The following is a 24,405-nucleotide window of genomic DNA, read 5'->3' on the forward strand; positions in this document are numbered from 1 at the left end:
GTGGGTCGGGCCTTACAAAATTTTAGGCTTGAGCCTAAAAAATGAGCCTAAATTTTTACTTAAGCTCGACCCATATAAAAATGATAAAACCCGAGCCCGACCTGTCCGTATTAATTTTTTAAAATTTTTTTATATAAAAATTTGTAAAATATAATACACCAAATACATTAAAAATATTAAAATAATATTTCCCTACAAATTGAAAATAAATTTAAAAAAAGTCTTTATATTTAAATAACACTAAGATAAATGTAACTTAACAAGCAGATGCCTCTAAAATAGTAGCAAAAGTAACAATAAAACAAGTGTTATATAATATTCAATCATTAACAACAAAATAGTAATAACATAATAGTATAATGGTAGCAAAATAATGGCAAAAAGTAGGAAAACAACAGCAAAACAGCTGAAACTTTTTTTATTGCAAATTTGGGTTGGGCTCGGGCAAAAAAAAAACTTAGTTAAAGCTCAACTCATTTTCTAAACGGGCCTTAGTTTTTGCTCAAGCCCATTTTTCGAGCTTATATTTTTGCTAAAATCCTCTCATTTTTCAAGTGGGCCTTCTAATCGGGCTATAAACGACTCTAATTTTATTTAAGTATAAAATTTTTTTAATGCATTTTCAATTTGTTAGGAAACATTTATTTTAATATTTTTAGTGTATTTGATGTATTATATTTTTAAAATTTATTTTTATATAAAAAATTAACTTGTGTAGGTCAAATTGATCTCGTGTTTAACATTTTTAATTTGAACCGAACTTGGATAAAATTTTAACTTCATTTTTCGAACTAAACGTAAACTTAAAAAACAGATATAAAATTTTACATCAACCCAACCTTGCCCATGATCTCATCTAATGCTGTCCATCATCTCCATGTAACACACTCATTTTACCCGTCATTCAATCCCACCGCTGTTCTTATCCATTATCTACCTTCTTTTATATATGTTTGATTGACTTCGAGACTTTAGTTAGGCTAACCATCCAGACCTGTGAATCAAAAGATTTTAATGGTATATGGAACTTATTTTACCTTTGCCTTTCAAAATAAGAAATGGAAACTTGAGTTTGCTGCAAATCAAAACCTTGACGTAGTTTAAACAGATGAAACTGAGTTGCAAGAAGGAACTAGTTTATCTAACAAGTATATATATTGTAGCATGAATTCCTTACACGTACTTGATTGTAATAAATGATGTTAGATGATCTAAAATCAAGATGAAGCTTAATTTACATCTTGGTTTTTTACTTTTAAGACAGATCCAGTTAGGTAGGAAATATAAATTATGCATCTTTGGGCAGCTTCATTTCCCATAAATCAACTTTAACACCACACCAACATTCCTTTCCCACTTCATACATACATATTATGAAAGTAACGATACTTATGGTGATAAGACCCTGCATTATTTTAGAATGATAATGAGGTCATGCTTTCATTTTATATTGCTTTGGTATATGTTGGCCGCCCTAGTTTTCCCTTTGTTTATAGTGTACTACCAAATTATATTTAGGTATAATGATTTATTTGGTTCTTTAACTTTAAAAAGAATGTTATTTTAGTCCTTTATTTTAATTTTTATTTTTTTTAGCCCTTAAGCTTATTTTTTTATCAAATTATCTAACTTTTTTTAACTTTTTTTGACATTTAAATTTTTAAAAATATATATATAAACTATTTTAAAAAATTATATTAATTATAAAAATATTTTTAAATTTTAAAAAATAATTAAATGTTGGCATGTCACTTACGTGGCAATCCATATGTATGCCATGTTAGTAAATGTTTCCATCTATTCAAGGTGATTTGACAAAAATATAAATTTAAAAGTTAAAATAGATAAAAAAATTAAATGTTAAAATAATTTTTTTTTAAAAGTTTGTAGTTGATTATGTTTTATATTTATTTATCTATTTAAAGATTTCTATAACTTTTATAAGCACCATTTTGAATTTATTTTTATGCACAAATACATGAGTTTTCATCAAGGTAAAGTCAACCAATGGAATGAAATTAAGAAAAGAAAAACAATAAATACAACTAAGTTATAAGATAAAGGCAGAGACTTGAGATCACATGACAAATGTCAATACGTTATGCTTTACGAAATTCGTATACTTTTTATCTGGATAACATATGCACTAATCTACATCCACGTGATTTTCAAATAAATATAAATTTGACTTTGCTTGCTTAATTAAAAAACAATTATTATCCAAATTTTAAGGATTATATATAAATATTAAGGTTTTACTTTATGGCTATTGGATTCATTAATCCACCCCAAAAGTGGAGAAATATAATAGTAATTATGCCCATGTAGTGAATGTAGTGAAGTTGACCTCCCATTTCTACCCACAACAATCTATATGCTAATTAAATTGAGATTCTATCGGTATGAATATGAACAATTTAAAAAACAAAAACAAACGTTTGTTGTGAAGCCAGAATAATTTTTTAAGAGGGTCGAATGAAATTTTAATTTTTTATAGTCTATATCTTTATAATTTTTAAAAGATTAAATTAAATTTTTATAATTTTTAAAAGGCCAAAGTGTAATTTTATCTTTACTAATTTAAAATTTTTTTAAAAAATTAAAGAGTCTAAATGGTAATTTTTTATTTTAGGGGGACCGAGGCCCATGCCAGCCCCCTAGAATCGCCTCTGCTTAAACCTAGTATACTAACGGTGTAAAAATTAAACTCCCCAATCATGATTGAGAATTTACAATGTGTCTTATTTATTTTTAATTTTTTTAAATATGATTTATAAAAATTTACATGAATTTTTAATGGTGCCAAAAAAAATGTGGTAGTATGCCCACAACTATCATTTTCTTTTTTGGTGGGAAAATACTACCATATTAATATATTAAGGAAAAATATAAAATGATAGAAAATAGTCTAATACTAATACGTCCGGTTCTTAATTGAGTTATGCTGGATTAATTCAGGAATAATAACATATATGCCTTTTATATTATTTTATTTCAACAGCAATTATTGAAGTTGCGGTGTCTTTAATTGTGACTGGGGATGTTGAGGGTTTTTGTGCTGCCCTGAGTCTGAGGATCGGATTCGAGTGAGTCGACGATAAGTCACGACTCAGCGTTGCCGCTGTCTGCCTCTTTAAAATCTGCGCCATAGCATTTACTCATCCTTGCCCTTCCTTTCCTTAAAATTCATTTTAGCTGTTCAAAATGAATGACTCTTTTTAATACTCCCTTCCTCCATTTAAGTACCCCCTTCAAGGCATTCACGCCCTTCCCCCCCCCCCCCCCCACCAAAAAAAAATAAAAAATCATAATCTCATCTCGCCACGCTTTTCACTTTTCAGACCCCTCTCCGTACAATTTGTTTCTTCCATGTGACATGCACGTGATCTTCCTCCTCCTCCTCCACTTGAACACATCATTTCTCTTCTGTTCCTTCGTATCAAGTCTCTGATGGCTTCGCCGCCGCCGCCTTTGTTTTATGGCGTTGTGGGAGGAGGGGCTGTTAACTTCGACGAAAATTATAACACTAGTGACCGCTCGCATTCTTCCTCGTCGATCGACAATGTGAAGCCGAGTGTTATTGTCATAATTTTGATTCTTTCTATAACTGTGCTTCTCTCCGTCTCTCTTTATCTCCTCCTTCGCCACCTCAATCGCCGATGCTTGAGTCGTGTCTTTCGTTCTTCTGCCTCCAATATCACCGCCTCCGCCAGCCACCGTGTCACTCCTGAACAATCGCCGGCGCCTTCGTTCCTAGATTCTCTCCCTATGTTTACCTTCTCTTCCATTACTCGCCGCTCCAACAACGGCTCAACGGTTTCTGGAGATTGTGCCGTTTGCTTGTCGAAGTTTGAACCGTTGGATCAACTTCGGCTGCTTCCTCTCTGTTGCCACGCGTTCCACGCTCAATGCATTGATGCTTGGCTCACTACAAACCAGACTTGTCCTCTTTGTCGCTCGTCTCTATGTCGACGTACTCCTTAAGTCTTATTCCATTTCTACCCACAGTCAGCGGAAAACAGGCTCTGACTCCGGTGATCAGAGACGGTCTTATTCCATTGGATCCTTCGATTACATTGTCGAGGAAGAATCGCAGCTGAATAGGAACCAAATACACCAGAGAAATATGTCCGATAAAGAAGAGGTTGGACGAGCTGAGGCAATATCTGAAGCGAGCCTCGCCGCGGAGGTTGCTAACGGAAGAAGTCGGCTTAAGGAGTACGTGGACAGGCTCTCTTTTTCGTTATCATCTCGTGCCATGTCATTTCGTAGCTCAGGAAGGTTAGTCACCGGGAGCAGCGGCCGAAGCGACATATCCGGTGCCGATGGAGATTACGACTTGGAAGCCAATCGTTTCGGCGAGGAGATCAGCGAAATGTTTCGCTGGTTCTCGGGGGTATAAAAGGTAAATACCAGGCTTGACCTTACGGGCACTTGGCATTTCTTCATTTACGGCTTTTCGGTACGATTACTCCACCCTATTTTTTTGCTTAGTCCACTTTATTTCTAATAGATCAAACGACAGAGAGAATTGAGAAATGGAGTGGACATTGCAAAACATTTTAGAGCAGTGCAGCATGCAGCCAGGTGAAGCTGTTTTTTTTACCATTTTATCCGCTTTAAAAATGCCTTTTTTAACAATTGACATTGGAAAACTGGAGGGATTAAATATTGGAGTATAATTAAATTTTTACAGGGGGTCATTTTTATGTTATAACTACTTATAGTCATGATAAAATTTGTTTGCACCGAAACGATGTCGTAGCTACATATATATATATATAATGTATTTGTTTTTTAATATTGTATGGTTAACAGTTCCACCTCAACCATTCGTAGCTACATATATATATAATGTATTTGTTTTTTAATATTGTATGGTTAACAGTTCCACCTCAACCATTCATGATATTCATGGTTTTAGTCTAGAGATTTTGGTAACTATTGTTTGCTTTTTGTGTTTTTACGATTAACTAACATGCTAAAAACCACCATTAATAATTTTATTTATTAGAGTAGAAGCATAAACTTTTGTCATCCCCTCTTTTTAGTGGAGTCATTGGAAAAAAGGCAAAGAAATACTTGAAGTAGCAAAATTTGGGGGCTCTTAGTACAAATTTAGTTATTTTTGAAAGGCTTGTTTAAATATGATGAGCCGAATAAGTTTAAAGACAAAATGTGTAATAAAACCAAACCCAATAGAAAACGAGAGTGCGTGCTGGTTGTTTTTTTTTTTTTTTGTATTTGTCATGCAATGTTATGCGCACATGTCAGTACACACACAGAAACAAACAAAGATCAGATCATATCATTACAAAATAGAGTGGATCCCACTGTAACTGCTAAGTGGTTAAGGGTTGAGCTAATTTCTTTTGGCATTTATTTAGGATTTTTTTTCCATGGAATACAACACCACCTCAGCAATATACATTAGTGCATACAGTGTGTAGGTGAGAATGTGCTTTCTTTCAGGTTTACCTGTAATTGTTTCTGTTGCTACCACTCGAACATTAATTTTAGTAGGTATATATATTAAGTAATTTTGGTCGCGTTTGTTCAACGTTAATGACCTAATTAATTAAATTATCGTTGGTTTTATAATTTCCAAATCCATCTGCTATCTTCATTTTAAATCATAAACAATTAAATGTTGATAATGTTACTAAGTTTTTGAGTTTGATTCTTAATTCTACAATTAGGGTGGGTTTAGATTAGAAGGATTTATTTCGATTTCAAATTATTATTATTTATTTATATTTAATTGTAAGAGATATATAAATATTATTATAAGATTATTTTTAAACAATCAAATAAATTAAATGAAAACGTTCCGAGGTTGAAAATATTGCTCAAAATGAGATGAGTCTGGCCCGCCAACTAAGTGCAGCTGGAGCTGGAGCCATGAACACCCTTAGTTTAGACTTTGGAGTGAGAGTTTTAATATTCTTAAAAAGAGGCCCACGACATATGTAACATTTTTGTGCCATATTTAATAAGAATATTATTTTTTTCAACACATCTTTAAATACATTAGTTAATAACAAAGGCCTTGTTTGTTTGGTTGAGAAAATAGTTCATTAGATGTCACAACACCTCATTTTACTTGACTAAAAGTTTTAGTTTTTTTTCATTCTGCTGAGGCAAAAAAATTTCTCCAAAAATTTCAATTTCACTATTAAATTTAAAAAAAAAGTCAATATTTAGTATATTAGTAGTGTATTTTTTTATTCCACAAATAATTTTAAAAAATTGATATATTTTTATTTTTTTAAAATATTTATTTATTTAATATTTTATACACTTGTCAATCTCTTTAACACTACCCGAAATATAAAAATCCTTAAAAAATTCAAAGCGTGCCTTTGCTAAAATAAAAAAAAATGACATAATTTAGTGTTAGATTTTTGCATCCCCATCTCAAAATTGAATTTCCTCCTAACTTTTCTTCTTCTTGACTCTCAAGTCTCAACTCTCATCTTTTCGGTTTTTTAATTAGTAATACCAAAAAAAATAATAGCGAAAATGGGTGAAAATTAGATTGTTTACAAGGATAGATTTTTTTTGAACAACAAAAAATGGTTGCATTAATGTGTTAGGGGACACCATTTATAAATAATAAAATAATTAAAATAATAGTTAAAAACAATATTTTAATTATGAAAGGGTGTCGCCAACCACGGACGTAACACCCTTTTTTACCTGCCCTTTACTTTTTATTTTATAATTTTAAAAACAATTTTTTATATTTTATTAGTTTTATGTTTATATTTTATAGTTTTTATAATTTTATTTTATTTAATAAAAAATATCCAAGTTGTTTTATTTTCATAATTCTATAATTTTATTAATATTTTATAATTATAAATATTTGAATATTTAAAATAATGACCAAATTGATAAATTTTTAGTAAAATTAACATAAAAACATTAGGATAAATTACTTAAATAGTCATTCAAGTTTTTCAGCGAGTTTCTATTTAGATTACTAAACATAATGTCAATGTGATCTTTTAATTAGTATAATAAAAAATTTAGCCCCTAATATTTTACACATTCTATCTAGTTGATTCTATTTTTAAAAAGTCATTACATTTCCCCCTCAGCGGTTATTATTCTAAATATTAAAAATATAATTATAAAATATTTTAAAAAATAAAATTTAAAAAATAAAACAACTTAACTATTTTCTTATAAATATTAAAAATTTTGGTGCCCAAAATAATAACTCATTAAAAACTTGAGTGATTATATAGGTAGTTACCCTAATGTTTTTATGTCAATTTTATGAAAAATTTATCAATTTGGTAATTATTTTAAATATTCCAAAATTTATAATTATAAAATATTATAAATTTATAAAATTAACAACTTAACAAATTTTTTATTAATAAGTAAATTATAAAATATAAATATAAAACTAATAAAATATAAAATTTGTTTTAAAAAAATATAAAAGAAAATAAAAGTGAAAGGCAGGTGAAAAAGGAGCGCGGCCCTTTGGTTGGCAGACACCCTTTTATAATTAAAATGTTATTTTTTATTTATTTTTATTAAAGTATTATTTTTTGTATGTGATATCGTTTTACTCATGGATACCGCATCTACTGTTCAAAAAAATCCATTCTAGCAAACAATTTATTTTTCACCCAATTTTTTATAATTTTTTTATTATTAATGTAAAGAATCCCTCCACTTTCACTAGCTATCATTGCTTTAGAATCGAAGTAGTTGAATTAGGAATTGGGTTGAGATATTAAACTAACATAAGACACTGGTTGAATTAAATAAAAAATTTATTGAACTAATGGTTGAATTAATTTTAAATTATTTATTTAATTAAACTTATTCAACAAAAAAATTGATGGTATGAGAAATTCGATTTGCTAACTACAACGCAGGCTTCTTTAAGTTTTCTGCAAAATCATATTCTTTCTTTTATTATTATTTTTTGAATTTCCTCCATCTGATTTACTTCTATTTAATTGATTTTTTTGGATAAAATATTTTTTGTTTAGTTTCAGATTTAAATGATTTTGTCAATATGTTTTAGCAAAAAGTGACATTAAGGAGCCCTGGGCAAGGATAAATACCAATCCTTTGCACTTCCTCTGGGAATCGTTGAGAAAGCTTTACATTTCGTCGTATTTGAGGTCCCTAATACATTTATATAATCATTATACTGCATGAGATGGGCTCTAGGATCCCTCTTGCCTTCAAACATCTCTTTCAGCACTTTGAACTCAAATGGCAAGCTCAGAATTGCTATTTTTGGAGATAAAGGGTTGTTAGAACAAAACAACCAATTCATGTATTCTACATAAGAGTGTAACACTCGAACATCTCTACGCAAATCATCTATCTCATCCTGCCATGGCTTTACATGTCTTCCCACAACCTCCTTCTGAAAAGGCGTGACATGGTCCAGAAGATCAGAGTTGTCAAATTGCATCTCTCTTCTCAGTTCTTTGTTCTGTCTTAGCAGCTCTTACTGAAATACTTGCTAAACTTGACACTTTTTTGAGTTATTTGTTCCTTCATCAACCTCAAATACTCTTGTAAACCAAACAGTTGTTATGGCAACGCTCCCTAATTAGAGGGAAATGACAGTCCCTAACCAGAGGGAGCATTAAGATTGAAAGAATTTGAGGCACCTGCTTGGCCTGAGTTTCCTAGATTTTCTGGTCAGTCAGCAAACCAACCAGCAAAAATGTTCATTTCACTAGGTTGATTGTCAGTGCCAGGACCTCCTGCCTGGTCTTATGGGAAACTGCTGGAGAAATTCTCGTTAGGGTGAGTCATCTTGGTTTTCTGATTATCTGAAGATTGAAATTCTATATTTATATGATACGGTTACTGTTCATGGATTGTGATGTCATAGGTAGGTCCCCATGCATGCCAACACGTACCCTACTCTAGGATTAACACGTGATTTCTATGTGTGGGTTCACTTGCATGGTAGTGCGAACCCACATCATATGAGCTTACTAAAAGACGGGAACACCTCACGTGTGAACTTAGGGTGCGAACAATGTAGGCAATGGGCGGGAACCCGAGCGAGTAACTGGGTAGTGGGTCGGTAATAATGAATACCATAACAAATATAATTTTTTGACAAAATTTATTTCTTATAAATAAGTTAGACAAAAAAAATATAACTCTTTATTTGTAAATATGTTAAATTTTTTATAATATATAGCATTGACACGCAAATATGTTATATTCATACTTTTTAGCTATAACTTTTTTATAAATAAGTATAAAGTAGTACTTTTTATAACACTTTTATAAGATGTAAGTTAGTATTCACAATATACTTTTTGATGATGACTTTAAAAAATTTTAGGATTTAATAATATACCTTTTTTTATAACTTTACAAATTAACACAAATTATTTTTATAATATAACTTTTTAATATTTATAATACAACTATAGATTTTTTTTGTCATAACCATTCCAAACATTTATATGTGCTCATACTTATAATATAATTTTTAGAACTTAAACTTGTAAAAAAATAATTTCTTAAAGTTAAATACCGTAGGAGTTTAGAAGGTCATAGTATAATTGGATTTAGGAGTAATTAGCCCGGTAATTACTCCAACTCTGTAATGACCCCAAAATCAATGGTGTCAGAAAATGCGATTTCGGGACCCCGTTTCCGTTAACCAAGTCCTTATTTATTTTTATTTTTATTAAATATTAATGGAGTTATATTATAGGTGAATTTAATTTTGGATAGACGATTTATTGAATTAGTGATTAATTAAATAAAAAAAGGATTAAATTATAAAAATGGTGAAAGTTTAATTACTAAAAGTTTTTAAACTAAAAAAAATTACGCCTAAAGTGACAATTAAACCACTTTAGATATGATAAGGGAACAATGAGCACTAAAGTATAATATATATTATAAAAATTATAATTATAATTAAATATTAATATATGCATGGATGCGGTGAAATTTATTAAATTCCATTCATTGAAGATGCCAATTTTCAAGTTTGAGAAAATTACCAATTTTCAAGTTTGAGAAAATTAACAGACTTCCGACAACCTTTTGGATGGGTTCCAGACATTTCTAGGTTGAGATGTCTTCATGGTTCAAAAAGTTATCTCTTAGCTTTGAAACTCACTTTGAATTACTCAATTTTGAGTTCGGGAGCTCAAGTTATGACCGTTTTAATAAAGACAATGCGAACAGAATTTCTGGACGTGATTATGACGGGAATTACGAGTTTTAGACTTTTAATTCGAGTTTAAATCATATTGTGTTTCATTTTTAGGCTTAATTTTTATTATATATGAGCCCAACATTGTATTTATTAGCTATTATTATTTTTTTATTCTAAAATTTTAATAATTATTAAGTAATTTAAGTTATTTAGGAGTTTTATGTCAACAAGAAAAGTTTAGTTTAAAACTATTTCTTGTTTAGATTAATTAGAGTTCTAGCGTACTTAAGAGTTTTATTTAAATTTATTTAGCTAACCTATATATATAGGCCTTTGCATTGTACACAAATCATTCAATTCATTATTATTAAATTTCCTTTTTGAGTTAATAAATTCTCTTTGACTTAATAAATTCTATTTGACTTAATAAATTCTATTTGAGTTTTTCTTTCAAGAATTTCTCTTGAGTTTCTTTTAGAATAGTTCTAACAATCTCTTCAGATTGTGGGGATCATCTTCAAACTTTTTTTTTTGCCAATGTTTCTATCTTGGAGGGGAAATTCGAGCCATTTGAAGGGGGTTGTGGATTCTTCGTGTTTCCAAGGCTTCTTAGGACTTCTACATATCACGTTCTGTCGTTTCCATCTATCGTCTTTATTTTCTTCTTTATTGTTCAAATCTTTGACTTATTATTCTATTTATTTATATTAGTTATTTATTTGTTTTGTTTGACTTGGCTTTGATTGTATTTCAAGTTGTGTCAAAATCCAAGTTTCTTTCCTAACATTTAAAGTCCTAAGTAAAATCCACGATTTGAATAAACTTTACGATCTACTTTCACATTCATCCGCCCCATTTCATATCATTTGGTATCAGATTCGGGCGTTTTATGTATTCTTATAAAATTGATTTCCAACAAACAACCTCAAAATAAATTTTTTTTACCTAGACAGTTTTCGAAAAAAATATTTTTTAGTAGGTAAATATTTTTTAAATGATCTAAAATTTTACATACTATTTCTTGGCACTATTTTAGAATATAAAAAATATTTCCCACAAAAAAGTTATCGAAAAAGTACAAAAAAAAGAAAATACGAAAAAATAAAAAATAAAAAATTATTATGTGGGTTGAATTTTGTGCCAAAACTTTCCAGATCAGATCTATATTTTGAGGAGGCTTCAAGTTAAATTTCGTGATTTTTGGAAATAGGAAACACCTTGAATTAAGTTTGTCAAGTTACTTCACAATTGTAACACCCCTAACCAGTCTCCATCGCCGGATTAGGGTTATAGAGCGTTACTGTGCAAAACAGAAACTTTAACCTTAAATTCAAACAAATAATTCAACTTAAGTATAGTTACCAATACTTCATTCCAATCACAACAAACATACTTATTTAGGCCTTAAATCAAACTCTTGGGGCCCTAAAAACAACTTAAAAGCAATCAGGGACCAAAATGAATCAAAACATAAATTTTAGAAAAAACTTGAAAAATTTGAAAACAGAGGTCACACGACCATGTGGCCAAGCCATGTGACATAGGCCAGCTCGTGTGGCTAAAAATATGGTCGCGTGTCTAACACACGCGCCTGTGTGGCTAATCCACACATTTATGTTCCCAAACAATGTAACTCACTAACTAGGGTCACACGGCCTTGTATCAAATCGAGTAGAACCTACACCTAAAACTTGAAAAGACACATGGCCGTGTGACAGCCCGTGTCTCAAGTCATGTGTACCAAAATGTATCTTAAAAATTAAGTTTACCAAAAATGTTTTCTTGGGCCACAAATATACCATTAGCCAACTCTTAGATCCATTCAATAATTCACTAAAATAAGACCAAAACATGCCAAAATACACATACACAACTATTTCCATCAACCAACCAATGTACCCTCATTAGTACCACATGTAAATATTCAAATCAACTCAAACTCAATGCCATAATTTCATATTTTAAAATTACCTCACACATCTATCGTACAACCACTTCATTTACACTTCTATGAACCAAAAGCCATCTAAATCACAAGACATTCACAAGTGACGAAAACTCATGCTTACATATACATTTATAAGCCAACATCAAGACATATAGGCAAGTAAACTTAAACCACATCACATTGGTAATTAGCATAAAATAAACTCCTATTGCATGCCACTTATAACCAATAACTAAAACAACCAAAAATACTAAAATAATGTATGGATAGTGTGATGGTGCTCTGATTAGATTCCAGCCGATCAAGCTTTCTGATGGCCTGTATGATAGAGAAAACAACAACATAAGCAACTGTACTTAGGAAGCTCGTATCAAGGAAACTTAAACTTACCAAACATTTTAAGTTAAACAACCAAGCATAACTTCATTATAACATAAACCAATTTTCCTTTCCTATACACATCACCTCACAAGGTCATTTGGTGCAATATTTCATATACAAATCCAATCAAAGCATGGTGTAAAACATATTTTACATTTCACTTTTGTAATTCATCACTCATACACTTACATTAAACCAACTTTTCCTTTCAATTGCACATGTCATCATAAACTATATCATTACTCAAAAACCATCGTTCATTACATACCTTTTCGTTTTTAACCAATACCTTGCCCATTGAACCAAATAGAACAACATCGGATAATTCAAACAATATTTACTGTACCAGTTACCTGATATATCATACCGAAACAAAGCATGTTCGGCTCAAGGCCTGATACAATTACATCCGTACAATGTCTGCTAGGCAGATAGCTTGCTATAAATCATCGGCACGAAGCCTAATATAGATCACTGGCATGAAGCTTGCTAGGCATAGAGCCTAATATAAATTGTAACGCCCCCACGCCCGAGACCGTCGCCGGAGTCGAGTATGAGGTGTTACTAAGCTTAATTTAACATTTTTAGAACTTTGGATTATTTGTTTCTACATTCATAGCTTTTAAGCTACTTGCGTCACAGTCACAAGAAAAATCATATCTCGAGTTACGAAACTCAAAATCAAGATTCGTAAATTTTCCCTGAATCTAGACTCATATACCTATCTACTAATTTTTTTTATAAAATTTTTGGTTGGGACAATTAGTACAGTTTATTAGTTAAAGTTACCCCTGTTTCAGGACTTGACTGGTCTGACCTCTGTTTACTACGAACCACATTTCTCTCTGTAAAAAATTCATATGACTATGAGGTTTGTTTCTCCTAAAACTAGACTCAATAAGGATTCTGAGGATATAAAATACACCACCTAATTATATCTTTACAATTTATGGTAAATTTCTAAAGTAGGAATAGGGGATTCAGAAACTGTTATGACCCTGTTTCACTAAAATTCAAATATCTTCTAACATATAATTCCTTTACCTGTTTCATTTATTTCATGTGAAACTACACATAATAAGATTCAATTTGATATGTAGTCCATCACCAAATTCAATTTCTATGATTTTTAGTAAATTTTCAAACTCGCGTCAGTGTTGCTGCAGTATTCTGTTTGTGGCAAATTTCATCCCTCTTATGAGTTTTTATGCACTAAGTATCTTAATAATTTTCCTTAACATCAAACATAATCTAAACTTACCATTTTCATAATTTATCATTATCAAATATTTTCTCAACCATTCTGTCACCATATCATAAGATCATTTACACAAAATAAGTATATTGCTATACATGCCATACTTAAATTTACAAGCCATTTACCAAAAATCTTCCGGATAGTGTGACTGAGCCTTCGACCTATCTCGACTCCTGAACTGGCTTTTCCAAAACTACAATGAGTAAGAAGGAGGGAGTAAGCATAAATGCTTAGTAAGTTCATATGTAAATAATAAATAACATAACAAACAATCAAACTAATCAACATTAGCATATATCATCAACACACTTATCACATTTTTAATCATTTTTCATCATCTTATTACCTTATCGTGGTTGTAATCAACACTCAACTCGAAGGTTAAATATATACCTGTCCAAAATATCCATTTCTCATCACTTACCAATACGTATCTTTTCATCTCGAGTATTCCTCCATTTGAGTAAAACTTTACCCGTTGAACACATCGGAATATAATTCGGATACATGGATAATTTGCATATAAGTGCCACATATTCAATCAAGCAATCATGTAACCCGCCCATAAGCGAACTCGGACTCAACTCAACGAGCTCGGGCGTTCGCATCCATAAGTGAACTCGGACTCAACTCAACGAGTTCGGATGCCTAGTTACATCTCACGAACTCGGACTCAACTCAACGAGTTCGGACATTCGCATCCATAAGTGAACTCGGACTCAACTCAACGAGTTCGGATGCTCAACCATCCTAGTGACATGTCACTTGTATCCTAATCTATTCCTAAGGTTCAAACGGGATTTTTCTCAAACACTTATCCTTGCCGTCTTCCGTAGAATGCCGAAATCAATACTCGGTAACAATTATATTTAACAAGTAGCTCACATAATTTACATATTATTTGAAATTAACCACAAAGCATACATTTCATAATGAAATTCAGCATAACACATAATTAATATCAATAACTTAAAAATAACAATTATGCTACATTATTTACACATGAACTTACCTTGGTACCAAAATACAAAGATTTTGCAATTTAGTCCACAATCTTTTCTTTTCCTCGATTGAGGTCGATTCCACGTCTTTCTTGATCTAAAATAACACATTTAGCTCATTTAATACTCACATTATCAAATTAATCCTTAACTCAAATTTTGGCAAAATTACAATTTTGCCCCTAAACTTTTGCATATTTACATTTTTGCCCCTAGGCTCGGGATTAAACTTTATTCCTTATTCTTATGTTTTACAACATGCTGATCACTTTTGTCTTCTATGGCAACATCAAATTCTCACTCTAACATGTACTTGTGACTATTAGGTATTTTACCGATTAAGCCCTTTTACTCGTTTTTGCTTAAAATCGAGTAGTACAAGTTGTCTAACATAATTTAAAACCTCATATTCTATCATAAAACATCAAAATACACAAATTTCACCTATGGGTATTTTTCCAAATATAAACCCTAGGTTGAATTATTGCAAACATAAGCTTAATCGAGCTACCGGGATTCCAAAAACGTAAAGAACATTAAAAACGGGGCTTGGAATCACTTATTATGGAGCTTGGAAGCTTGAAACAAACCCTAGATATGGAGAACCCTTGAAATTTCGGCCTAATGAAGAAGATGGACAAAAATTGGCTTTTAATTTTGTTTTTAATTCATTTTAATAACTAAATGACCAAAATACCCTTACTACTAAACTTTCCAAAAATTCCTTCCATGTCCTAATTTTGTCCATGAACTTAAAATTGGTCAAATTGCTATTTAAGACCTCCTCATTAATATTCCAAAACAATTTCATACTAAAAACTTCTAGAATGCAAGTTTTGCAACTTATTCGATTTAGTCCCTACTTTCAATTTAAGCACTTTAGGCATAGAATTTCATCACGAAATTTTCACACAATCATGCAATCATATCATAATCATCAAAATAATTATAAAATAATTATTTCTATCTCGGATTTGTGGTCACGAAACCACTATTCCGATTAGGCCCTAATTCGGGATATTACATAAATCATCGGCACGAAACTTGCTAGGCATAGAGCCTGATACAACACATGGGCACGGAGCCTGCTAGGCACAGAACCTGATATAAATCACTGTCACAAAGCCTGCTAGGCACAGAGCCTGATATAAATCTCTGGCATGAAGCCTGCTGGACTCAAAGTCCGATATATTATCTCTAATACAATTCAATTTCATTATTAATTTTCAACAACCAACAACCAACATTCAATAATTATAATCACAGCGATTATTAGAATAAAATAAATATCAAGAATTTAATATAACATATTACATGTAATACGAACTTACCTCAATTAGAATTGTTGTTAAAACAGAGTTGACAACTAATCCGAAACTTAAGCTTTTCCTCGATTTAAATTCAATTGTAGTGTTTCTTGATCTAATAATAATTTTCCAATCAATTAAACCATTCAATTAACTTAAACTTTTTAATTCAAGCTTATAATCCATACTATTGCAAAATTATAAAATTATCCCTAATATTTTAACTTTTATGCAATTTAGTCCCTAAACCCAAAACTTGAAATTTCACTATTTTTAACCATAATTCATGCTAGCAGATTTTTACCCAATCTTATAACAGCCCATATTTATAAAAATTTACAATGTTTTCCTTGAATTTTACCATTTTCACAAATAAATCCCTAAACATTAAAATCACTAAAAATTACTTAACAAAACTTGTTTATTTAGCAACCAAATTTAGTAATCAATCATCTAAATTCATAACACATCAATTACATCCATGACATAATTCTAAACATTTAATAACTTTACAAATTGACCCCAAGCTAACTAAATTAAGTTAATATGAGCTCAAAAATATAAAAATCACTAAAAACAGGACTCAACAACATGCCATGCATGTAAAAATCCATGGTCGAAAGCTTCATCTTCTTAACAAGGGTTTCGATTTGAAAATTAGCAATTTGGAAAAGATGATGCTATTTTGACTTATTAAATTAAACTTTTATTTATCTAATTACTTATTTAACCTTAAGTTATAACTTATAAAGTAACTAGAATATTCCATATTTTTCCACCACTTATATATATAGTATAATTACCATCTAGTTCCTTTAGTTTGCCTTTTCGTAGCTATTTAATCCATTTAATCAACGAAACCTACTTTTGTAACCTTTGCAATTTAATCCTTTTTAATTAATTAACTATCTAAACCTTAAAATTTCTTAACTAAATTTTAATATAACCTTAATAACACTATATTTTATTAAATATTTACGGGCTTAGCTTATAGAAACGAGGTCCCAATACCTCATTTTTTAAACCTACTTGACTTTAAGGACACTATTTAAACTAAATTATTCATTCACATAATGTAAATTACCATATCAAAATCAAATATAATAAAAGATTTGACTCATAAATATTAAATAATAATATTAACAGACTTACTCATCGGATTTGTAGCATTGAAACCACTATTTCTGACAATGCTGAAAAACGAGCTATTACAACAATTTTTCGAGTTTTCGAGTTTCAACAATTTTCATTGACTCTTAGCCTTAGGTTTTAATTTGATTTTGTTTTTTTTATTGTTCCTTTACGCATCCTATCACTTTATTATTTCTTATGTTAGTAGGTTAAAGCATGTTGCACATTTCTTCCTCCGTGCAACATAATTCTTTGGTGTTTAGCTGATTTTAGACTCGTAGTGCTACTAGGTTTTCTTTGCTAGTTTGATTCTAACACAGTCTGATCAATTGATTTAAACACTTTTAGAAAAACTCACAAGACCTTATTGAGAATTTGATTTTATTTCTGAGTGCATAACAAATAGGTTTGCTTAATTTTTCTTTTATTGAGTGTTGTGTTCTTTTCAGGCTTTCATAATGATTTGCGATACTATGACTGGAAAGTTGCAAAAAGATCAAGAGGTTCGAGATGCTCAAGATCAGCAATGAGAAACTATTCTAGACACGATCAACAAAAATTTGAAACGTCTAACTACCCAAATTGAACGTCGGAATCGTAATTTGGGAGATAAGGTTGACCAACCTCGTCTTCGTGCAAATAATGTTAAACATGCACCTTACACGAATGATGAGACTTTCATTAATAATGATTGTGGACATCCTTCTTTTGCTAAAACAAAGTTCTCAATTCCATAATTTCGTGGAAAGTATGATCTTAAGGCATATTGTGAGTGGGAGTCAAAAATTGAATTTATGTTTCGTTATTATAAATGCCTGGAAGAGGAAAAAGTCTCATTAACAACCCTTGGATTTTCATATTATGCATTGATTTGGTAGGTTCAACTTGGAATTAATCATTAAAGAAACTATGAAAGGGTAATTGAAACATGGGACGAGTTGAGTACTTTAAGGAGATGGATATGTTATGCAAAGAGTAAATGTGTGAGAAGATGAAGAGACTACCATTGTGTGGTTTGTAGATGGCTTGAACGTTTCGATAGTCAATGTTCTTAATCTTCAAACCTACATTGATCTTGAGGATGCGGCACACAAAGCAGTTGAGATTGAGTAGCAATTTCAACAACGTCAATCTTGTCCGTTTAGTGCATTACAATATTATAGAGGTACAAGTTCTAATTCTACTTTCAAGAATTCAAAACCTCCTTATGCTACTAATAAGTTGCTGCCAAAATGTGATGACACTAAACATTTTGAGTGGAAAAGTAAGGTCGTTTAGAACCTTATTCTACTTTTTCTAAGCAACCCACTTATACTAATTCTTTACCAAAACAACAAAAAGCTTATGAAATTGAATGTTTTAAGTGCAAAGGGCATGGGCACTATAGTTGTGATTGTGCCAACGCGAGACTTTTGTTGATAAAAAAATATGATAGTGAGAATTTTTTCCCTCGAATCTTGGAGTTATGTGATATAGAAATGTCATTTTCTCCCACTGAGATATATTGTACTGAATTGAATGTTCATAATACTTGTGAGGGGGATATGGGAAGTGAGGAAAAATCATTTGAAAAGACCGAGAGAAAAGAAACCTTGAGTGATAAAAGTCTACTTGATGGTCCAAATTTGGGGAGTGAAAATCCATGAGGTAAAATTAGAGAGTTCTTGTTAGGATCAACCCGATTAAGCAATGAACAAGAAAAATAGCGGAATAAATTGAGAAATTGAACACACAAATTTAACATGGAAAAACCCCTCCAAAGAGGATAAAAAACCACGAGCAAAGATAATTTTACTATCATGGCAAAAGAATGAAGAGTACAAAAGATGGAGATAAAGACTAAACCCTAAAAACCTGAAAATAAAGAACCGTCAAAACGTAAACACAAAATTTTCTAAATGTGTATGAGTTCTAATCTCTAATGGGTGTATTTTTCTAAGGTTGTAAAAGAGTCTATTTATAGGCTAAATTCATAGGTCAAATAATAATAAAATAATATAAACTAATCAGTGTTTTTTTGAAACAAGTAAACAGAGTTTAACTGAAAGATTATTTTTCAAATTTGACCGAAAATAGAAGTCAAATTTAACAAATCTCCACCTTGACTCATAGTTTCACAATGCCATCTTTGTCAAAGCCTGCCACTAGCCTATTTTAAACTATGCAGGGAATTAACTGAGTCAAATTTGTGCTTTGAAACTGGAAGACTTCTAGCCTTCGACTTGCACACTGTCAAATCAAAACTAGTCCGGGTCTGATTTTCATGAACACAGTGTCTTAAGTTTTCAAAACCTGCATCCAAAAGAGAACCTCTCTTCAATGAAACGGTCATACCTTTTTCCCTCCTATGACCAAGTTGCCTCCACTCCAAACGAGTTGACTTTAACTTCATAATGGATGAGGGACGTCCGATTTCACCAATCACTGTAGAACCTTCCAGAATATAAAGACTGCCGGTTCTTTTTCCTTTTAACAAAACAAAATCTCCACGAGATACTTTAATGCCGCTTGACTTGATATTAATTTTGCATCCTTTCAAGTCAAAATACTCAAGGAGATGAGATTCTTTCGTAAATTAGGTACATACCTGACATCTGAGAGTGTCCTAATTGTCCCATCGTGCATCTTAATTTTAACAGTACCAATACCAATTACCTTACTAGATGAATCATTTCCCATGCGCACAACTCCACCTTCAACCGAACTGTATGTGGAGGACTATTCTCTATTGGGACACATGTGGAAATGACATCCTGAATCTAGGATCCACTCGGACGTGAGCTTGGAGTTATTGCTTGTTGACACTAATAAGAAATCATCACCATTTTCATCGGCCAAATTAGCACCAGCTACATCTTCCTCATTACTCTCAGTAGCTCTTTTATTTCGCAGTTTATAACAATCTACTTTGATGTGACCTAACTTTTTACAATAGCGACACCTTTTGTCTCGTTTCTTTGATGCTACCAAAACGGAAGCTTGCCTATCTTTCTTGTTATCCAAATGAAGCTCATTGTCGAGTTTGTCTCTACTCAACAAATGACCCTTCACATCTTCAAATGAGAGTTTGTCTCTGCCATAAATCAGGGTCTCCCTGAAAGACTTGTATAAAGGAGGTAAATAGCACAATAATAGCATAGCTTGATCTTCATCATCAATATGAACCTCAACGTTCTTTAAATCATTTAAAAGAGTAATGAATTGACTGATGTGATCTCTAAGAAGCTTACCTTCATTCACGCGAAATGTAAATAGACATTCTTTTAATACTAAACTGTTAGCCAGAGACTTAGTCGCATAAAGAGTTTCTAATCGTTTCCACAAGGCAGATGAGGTCTTCTCCATCAATACCTCCTGCAATACTGTATTCGCGAGGCACAACTGGATTGCAGACAAAGCTTTTTCATCAAGCTTTTCCCATTCTATTTTATTTAGATTCTCAGGCTTTTTCCTAGTAACAACCTTTTTCAAACCGGATTGAACTAGAATTGCCATCATCCGAACTTGCCACAGATTGAAATTTGTCTCACCATCGAACTTCTCAATTTCAAACCTTGTTGTTGCCATCTCTGAATGAGCTGATCTATGAAAATTAAACTAGCTCTGATACCACTTGTTAATATCGACCCGATTAAGCAACGAACAAAAAAAATAGCAGGATAAATTTAGAAATTGAACACAAAAATTTAACGTGGAAAAATCCCTCTAAAGAGGATAAAAAACCACAGGCAAAGATAATTTTACTATAATGGGAAAAGAATGAAGAGTACAAAAGATGGAGATAAAGACTAAGCCCCGAAAACCCAAAAAAAAAAACCCTCAAAATGTAAACACAAAATTTTCTAAATGTGTTATGAGTTCTAATCTCTAATGGGTGTATTTTTCTAAGGTTGTAAAAGAGCCTATTTATAGGCTAAATTCATAGGTCAAATAATAATAAAATAATTTAAACTAATTAGTGTTTGATTGAAACAAGTAAACAGAGTTTAACTGAAAGATTATTTTTCAAATTAGACAAAAAATATGAGTCATATTTAACAGTTCTCAAGTAGAAAAAGAAAAAGAAAAGCAAGAAAATACTCATACAAAAGTGAGAAATGAATATGTTTTAGCTAACACTAACTAAAATTTGTTAATGGTGTTTCTTTGTTACAGGATTTCAAGGATCTATTGACGAACTCTCAATTATATAACTCTACTAGTGATAGATGATTTTACTTGTGAGGAAGAGGTAAGTTGAACATTGATAATTCTCCACAAGTGCTAGAAGGTAAGAAAAGTAATGATACATTAGAAATTGAAATATATAGGCATACATTGAATGTTTTTTATAAGTATGCTACTGGTTTTTTTCCTTACGAAATGCTTTCTCATTGGTCAAGTTTCAATAAACAATGGTCTAAAAGTTCAATTGATTTTATAGGTTTATCTAGGTATTTATAGTTCACTTTTGTTACATTTGACATGTTTATTAAAAAACCTCATGCATTTGATCTGACAACAAAATTTTCTACCTTAAACTTTAAATATGAATTTTTACATAATAATATTAAACTACTTGATTTTTATAACTATGTAAAATTCTTGATTCATCATTGAAAATTCTTATGGATGATCATGCATATTCAAAGAAAGTTACAAGTTATTTTTTACTTGAACACTCATGTGCTCAATATTTCTTTGTTTAGTGTTGATGGTTTGTTTTTTAAGGAGAGATACTTGATCCATGTTGATTTGGGAGATCAAAATCATATCTTTGATCCTAGAGATAGTTTTGGTGCACAAGAAAACTTAGGTAAATATTTTTTTCATTTATTCTAATCCTTTTTCTTTTTTTACAACTAAAGATTCAAGGACAAATCTTCTTAAGGAAGGGGGAATGGTGCGAATCTCAAGGCCCAATTTCAGACCCATTGATGTGATGGGCTTACATTACCTCAAGGCCCAACAACAATGTCACATGCTAAGCAAATCAAACCAAGATTAGATCAAAAAAAAGATTCAAGGATGAATCTTTTCGAGGAAATGGGGAATGATACATGCACGGATGGGTGAAATTTATTAAATTCCATTCATCTAAGCTGCCAATTTTCAAGTTTAAGGAAATCAACAGACTTGTAATGACTTTTTGGATAGGATTCAAGCATTTTTGGGTTGAGACGTCTCCATGGCGTTCGAAGATTTATCTCTTAGCTTTGAAACTCACTTTGAATCACTCCATTTCGAGTTTAGGTGTTCAAGTTATGACTATTTTAATAAAAAAATGCGTGAATAGAATTTTTGGAAGTGATTATGACGGGAATTATGAGTTTTGGGCTTTTAATTCGAGTTTAGATCATATTGGGTTCTGTTTTTAGGGTTAATTTTTATTATATATGAGCCTAATATTGTATTTATCAGCTACTATTATTTTATTATTTTATTATTCTAAAATTTTAATAATTATTAAGTAGTTTAAGTTATTTATGACTTTTATGTCAGTAAGAAAGTTTAGTTTAAAACTACTTCTTATTTAGGTTAATTAGAGTTTTAGTTTACTTCAGAGTTTTAGAGTTTTATTGTACACAAATCATTAAATTCATTATTATTCAATTTCTCTTTTGAGTTAATAAATTCTCTTTGAGTTATTTTTTCAAGAATTTCTCTTGAGTTCCTTTTAAAAGAGTTTTAACAATCATTTCAGATTGTGGGGATCATCTTCAAACTTTTTCTTGCCAAGGTTTCTATCTTGGAGGGGAAATTAGAGTCACTTAAAGGGGGTTATAGATTCTTTGTGTTTCTAAAACTTCTTAGGACTTCTACTTATCACATTCTGTCTTTTCCATCTATCGCTTTTACTTTCTTCTTTATTGTTCCAATCTTAGATTTATTATTCTATTTCTTTATCTTAGTTATTTATTTATTTTATTTGGATTTATTGTGTTTTAGATTGTATCAAAGCCCAAGTTTCTTTTTGAACATCTAAAGCCCTAAGTCAAATCCATGACTTGAACAAACTTTACGATCCACTTTCGAATTCATCCATCCCATTCTATATCAAACATGTTATAATATAAAAATTTGTAATAAAAAATATATGATAAAGATATGTATCAGAAATGAAGATAAATCATTTTTCTCTTTTCTTCCTCAAATAACCGAATGTTAGAAGGAGAAGAAGAAGGGTTTCGGCCATAAGGGTTCAACTTTGATGCTTTAATTTGGTTAGTGCAATTTAGTCTTTTTCTTATGATTTTTATGTTTTTTAGATCATGGGAGCTTAAACTAGCTAACCCATATCTTAATTTGTTAAACTTTTAAAGTTTTAAAAAGTTATCATTGGTGATTTCTTGAAGTTTTAGGTGTTAAATTGATAGATTTTAAGTTTAGAGGTGAAAAAATGACTAAATTGTGAAGTTAATTGATAGTTCTGTACAATAGGGACTAAAATGCATAAATTATGAAACTTGCTGTAGAAATAAGAAATAGGATATCCTAAATGGACTATAGTGAAATCGAATTGAATTTTTGAGTTCTAAATTAAAAGTTATGTTAGTCTTGATTTTAGGGACTAAATTGAATAAAATGTGAAATTTGTATAAATTTGTAATTGAGTGTAAAATTGATTGTGTACTGATGGTTTTGTGCATTTATGTTAATCCATAGCTAATGTTGTGTAACACCTCTAACCTATAACCGTCGTCAGAACAGGGTTATATAATATTACCGAAGTTCATAAAACATTTACAGATAATTCATGTCAATTACTATTCATTTTCCAAAATTATTCATAATGTCCTTAAATGGGCCATCGAGGCCCAATTTGAGTATTATAATTGAGTTGGGACTTATCAGGAACTCTAAGAATTTTTTACAAAATTTCTAAAATTTTTCTCATGTACAGGGGTCACACGCTCGTGTGGGTAGGCCGTGTAGTTCACACGACCAAGTGACACAAATCACACGGCCGTGTCTCTACTCGTATGCTCAATCCTGAGCATTTTGTTTCTCAAATTTAAGGTGCAGGGGACACACGACCGGACAACATGCCCATGTACTAAGCTATGTGTCACACACGGTCATGACACACGCCTGTGTGTTTACCCATGTGGACGAAAATAGGTCATTTTAAAGCCACTTTTCTCACCCATTCTAATTCCAACCTGCATACAACATTTCTTTATACCAATATAACTCAACCAAGCAACCAAATCAAGTCAGATATC

General features: G+C 31.1%; 1 pseudogene; it reads left to right on the forward strand.

Annotated features, from left to right (window-relative positions):
* The first annotated feature begins 2,817 nt into the window (after positions 1-2,817).
* On the forward strand, positions 2,818-4,909 carry LOC107929652 (E3 ubiquitin-protein ligase ATL4-like; annotated as a pseudogene).
* The last annotated feature ends 19,496 nt before the right edge of the window (positions 4,910-24,405 follow it).

This window comes from Gossypium hirsutum, chromosome A08 (genome assembly GCF_007990345.1).
Source record: "Gossypium hirsutum isolate 1008001.06 chromosome A08, Gossypium_hirsutum_v2.1, whole genome shotgun sequence".
NCBI lineage: Eukaryota > Viridiplantae > Streptophyta > Magnoliopsida > Malvales > Malvaceae > Gossypium > Gossypium hirsutum.